Source organism: Mytilus trossulus, chromosome 14, assembly GCF_036588685.1.
Source record: "Mytilus trossulus isolate FHL-02 chromosome 14, PNRI_Mtr1.1.1.hap1, whole genome shotgun sequence".
NCBI classification, from domain to species: Eukaryota; Metazoa; Mollusca; class Bivalvia; order Mytilida; family Mytilidae; genus Mytilus; species Mytilus trossulus.
Window position 1 is genome coordinate 16,783,587 of NC_086386.1, and position 5,741 is coordinate 16,789,327.

Consider the following 5,741-nt stretch of genomic DNA (forward strand, 5'->3'; position numbering starts at 1 on the left):
ATCGACTTGGAATGCTACTTGAATTTAACTAAAACTAGTTTTGTTTCGGCTATATCTGACCTACCCCCTATCATAAATATCGACTTGGAATGCTACTTGAATTTAACTAGAACTAGTTCTGTTTTGTCGGTCTAACTGTCCTACCCCTATCATAAATATCGACATGGAATGCTACTTGAACTTAAGACCTAGTTTTGTTTCTGCTATATCTGACCTACCCTTATTATAGATATCGACTTGGAATAATATTTGATTTAACTAGAACTTGTTCTGTTTCGGCTGTCTAGCTGTCCTACCCCTATCATGAATATCGACTTGGAAAGCTACTTGAATTTAACTAGAGCTGGTTCAGTTTTCTCTGTCTAGCTGTCCTATCCCTATCATAAATATCGACTTGGAAAGCTACTTGAACTTAACAATAGACCTAGTTTTGTTTCGGCTATATCTGACCAACCCCCTATCATGAATATCGACTTGGAATGCTACTTGAATTTAACTAGAACTGGTTCTGTTTCGGCTATATCTGACCAACACCTATCATAAATATCGACTTGGAATGCTACTTGAACCTAACTATAGCACTAGTTTTGATTCGGCTATATCTGGCCAACCCCCTATCATGAATATCGACTTGGAATGCTACTTGAATTTAACTTGAACTAGTTCTGTTTCGGCTGTCTAGCTGTCCTACCCCTATCATAAATATCGACATGGAATGCTACTTGAACTTAAGACCTAGTTTTGTTTCGGCTATATCTGACCTACCCTTATTATAGATATCGACTTGGAATAATATTTGATTTAACTAGAACTTGTTCTGTTTCGGCTGTCTAGCTGTCCTACCCCTATCATGAATATCGACTTGGAAAGCTACTTGAATTTAACTTGAACTTGTTCAGTTTCGGCTGTCTAGCTGTCCTACCCCTATCATAAATATCGACTTGGAAAGCTACTTGAATTTAACTAGAGCTGGTTCAGTTTTCTCTGTCTAGCTGTCCTATCCCTATCATAAATATCGACTTGGAAAGCTACTTGAACTTAACAATAGACCTAGTTTTGTTTCGGCTATATCTGACCAACCCCCTATCATGAATATCGACTTGGAATGCTACTTGAATTTAACTAGAACTGGTTCTGTTTCGGCTATATCTGACCAACACCTATCATAAATATCGACTTGGAATGCTACTTGAACCTAACTATAGCACTAGTTTTGATTCGGCTATATCTGGCCAACCCCCTATCATGAATATCGACTTGGAATGCTACTTGAATTTAACTTGAACTAGTTCTGTTTCGGCTGTCTAGCTGTCCTACCCCTATCATAAATATCGACATGGAATGCTACTTGAACTTAAGACCTAGTTTTGTTTCGGCTATATCTGACCTACCCTTATTATAGATATCGACTTGGAATAATATTTGATTTAACTAGAACTTGTTCTGTTTCGGCTGTCTAGCTGTCCTACCCCTATCATGAATATCGACTTGGAAAGCTACTTGAATTTAACTTGAACTTGTTCAGTTTCGGCTGTCTAGCTGTCCTACCCCTATCATAAATATCGACTTGGAAAGCTACTTGAATTTAACTAGAGCTGGTTCAGTTTTCTCTGTCTAGCTGTCCTATCCCTATCATAAATATCGACTTTGAAAGCTACTTGAACTTAACAATAGACCTAGTTTTGTTTCGGCTATATCTGACCAACCCCCTATCATGAATATCGACTTGGAATGCTACTTGAATTTAACTAGAACTGGTTCTGTTTCGGCTATATCTGACCAACCCCCTATCATAAATATCGACTTGGAATGCTACTTGAACCTAACTATAGCACTAGTTTTGTTTCGGCTATATCTGGCCAACCCCCTATCATGAATATTGACTTGGAATGCTACTTGAATTTAACTTGAACTAGTTCTGTTTCGGCTGTCTAGCTCTCCTACCCCTATCATAAATATCGACTTGGAATGCTACTTGACTTTAACTAGAACTGGTTTTGTTTTGTCGGTCTAGCTGTCCTATCCCTATCATAAATATCGACTTGGAATGCTACTTGAACTTAACTATAGAACTAGTTTTGTTTCGGCTATATCTGAGCTACCCCCTATCATAAATATCGACTGTGAATGCTACTTCAACTAGAACTGGTTCTGTTTTCTCTGTCCATAACGTTTACTCAGATGATAGTTGAACTTAATCAACTCCTAGTATGGACACTGGGGTTAATCATTCAAAAAATCTAGTATATTAGATCAAAAGAAAATAATTTATTTTCTATTCTTTACTTTTTTCTCAAAGGGTCCAGATTGGTGATGAATGTTTTTTTCTCATTTAACCACCCAGAAATTTATGACTTTCCATCAAAGTTACATTTAAATGATAAATAAATCAGGCTTAAATAGTATCATCCCTTTGAATATGATAATGATAACATTAGAGCGATCATTCGGAATAAAAGGAAGATTTCAATTTAAAAGACCAACAAAGATATTGATGTTGCTCATCATTTTGCGTTCTTGAGATATAATTGACGCCGTATATACGATCATTGTTAACCTCGTGCCTTTCAAATAGTTTCGACTACGTATTTTATTTCTAATAAATGCATTAAAATACTTTATTATGAAAAGTTGGCTTAGGTTAATTTACCATCCGAAGTAGTTGTGAAAACATTTATATCATATTATAATCATACAAATAACGTGTTTTCTGTTTGTGTAATATAGCATAGCAAGAAGCTGTTTTCTACACCGTGTATTAAAAGTCAAATATTAGTTTTTGGATTGTCTTTTTGCACATGAACTGGATATCAAAGACGACAAAAGGAATTTATTCCATTTTTATTATGAATAATTCTATAAAATGATATGAAGAACGCCTTCATTTTTCCGGGTTAAAAGATTCCCATTTATCAGAAGTAAGATGGCTAACAGGATTTATAACGGTGGCCAGATCCCGAGAAAACCTAGGGGCAGGTGCCCGTGGCCAAACTAGCAGATGACTGGTGTTGATTAGAAATTTAAATTAATTAACAAACCAAAATTAACCATTATCCCTTTTTAAACATTTATCATCTTGTGGTCTTTTTGTAATCGGATAGTTAGTACAGTATCTTGTATTCCGTCATAAGATGAATGCGTTATTCGATGTCTAAAAATATCAAATTGAATAATAACTTGGAAAAAATAACATCCCAAAAATTGTGACAATTTTGAGAAAGTTTATTTTTTAATCTAAATTCATTTGTAGCTTAAATGTTTACCTTTCTAAGGTGAAAGTATCAACTTATTGCTCTTATAACTACAATTTATTTAGATTTGATTTCAATAGAGAGGTTGAAATTTGATAAATCATCTGTTTCGTCTTGTCTCGTCTTGTCTTTTTAACAGCTACTGAAAACATACTTTATTATTATTGTATAGCAATAAAATATTTTCCACAGAACGTAACCAAAAGTTAGCGTGCAATAAATCTCTAAAATTCATGACGTCATCAACGTTTAAATCTTAGTTTAAACCATTTTTTACTTTCAAATATTATATTGCTATACCATTAAAGGGTTATTGCATGAATCTTGGGGAATATTGTCCCTCGTAGAACATATATTGCACTCGCAAGCTCGTGCAATATAAGATTCTACTCGGGACAATATTCCCCAATATTCATGCAATAACCCTATATTATCATTATTATTATTATTATTATTATTATTATTATTATTACGGAATACAAGATACTGTAGAATTATTATTATTATTATTATTTTATCATTATTTTATTATTATTATTATTATTATTATTATTATTATTATTATTATTATTATTATTATTATTATTATATTATTATTATTATTATTATTATTATTATTATTATTATTATTATTATTATTATTATTATTATTATTATTATTATTATTATTATTATCATCAATAGTGTTAGGCGTTGCAGCACTGATGCAGTAAAAGTATTTATTTTTAAAAGTCGCAATGACATATTCGATCGAATTACAATTAAGAAAATAATATAGTTCATTGAGTAAGCGTGCATTGAACAGAAGAATCAACGTAGAATATGTTTATATTTTCCCTTTCATCTGCAACCCCACGTCACTACGGTTACAATAAAAATGCAAGCTGATTTTACAATGCAAAAGTCAACAACTGCATGTTTATATCGTTTTTATTTGCTCTCTATTATATTCGATTATAACGGTAAATACCGTTAAAATCACCTGTCAGATATCAACCATACATTTAAATCTGATTGGTCAATCTACCATGCATTCATTCACGCCCCATCGCCCATACTTATTTTCCAATATTTTAATTGTATTTCCGTTGTAAATCGAGTATATGCACAGATACTTGTATTTAGAATGCGATATCACACCTTTCAAAAGGGAGAAATTACTAAATAAAATAGTATATCTATAGAATACGGCAGTATCTATCAACAGATTAATTGCGTAAAACATTCCCATCAGGAATAAAACTGAACAAGATGCACAAAACATTTATGAAAAAAAATGTATCTTAATATAGTTTAAAGTAGACAATCACACACACCTAACGTCTTTACTCGTATACATTCTAGGTATATATAAAATCTTATTTTCTATTCAAAATCTTAAAATAACTCAAACCAATATTCAATTATGAGACAAACAAACTGTAGGAAGTCGAGTTCGGCCAAATATATCTAGGACGAAAAATAAACAACGCTTTTGTTTCATTCGTACGAGAACTTTTTTTAGAGGGATGCGGGTATGTGGTTTATGACATTATTTGAAAGATTATTTAAAAAGCATAAATTTTTCACACTGAAATATATCAAAATTATTAAATCATTTTTATAGTCGATCTATAATGATAGCATCCGAACATTTTAAACGCTCGTGAGTAAACCGCTGCATCCTAGAAACCAGTTTTAGGGGAAATTATGCTATTTTTATTATAACTGACCGATGCAAAAACAATTTGTCACCGTCTTGTGATTTAATTTATTCTTGCAGCACATGTATTGTCAATAAAACGCGAGAAAATTGTTTACAAAATGCATTTTGACAGATTCCTGGTGCGATATTTTGCTAGCCGTGATTATTGGTCACACGTCCACCAGAAATTTATGATGGTCAATTTGCGTAACAATGGCAAAACACGAATTAAAGTCAAAATACATCATGGCAGTTTGAAGATTGAACGATTAAAGTAAAGTGATGATTACATACTGACCATAACGTTTAACAAAGGGATAATGTTAGTAGCCCGGTTACAACTTGTAATTTTTGTGTCAGCACTTCACCGTGATAATAAAAAAAACCTTCCGAACGGCTTCAAACTTTGTCCAGCTTTATTTATACTTAATTGGAATTGAAACAAGACTATAATTATAAATATTTTTCAATAAGAAAACCATGCAAAACAAATTTCAGTGGTCGAGTGACCGTTATAGGGATGAATATTAAATGACAATGGTTAAAATATTTCGTGTGGTTATGAAAATTGAAACTATTCAGAATCTATACATAACATCATGAAACACACATTATACAAGGCAAATCGAGTAATATAAATCATTGAATGTGTTGTTTTAGTCACATGCATGTATTTATACTTAAAACACAGAATTTAAGAATGTGAGAATTAACATCTGTATTTTATGAAATGAAACTTTAAAGTGTCAGAAAATGTCACAATAACTCTTATTTAACGTTTTGGCATTTCTTGTTTACTACTTTTG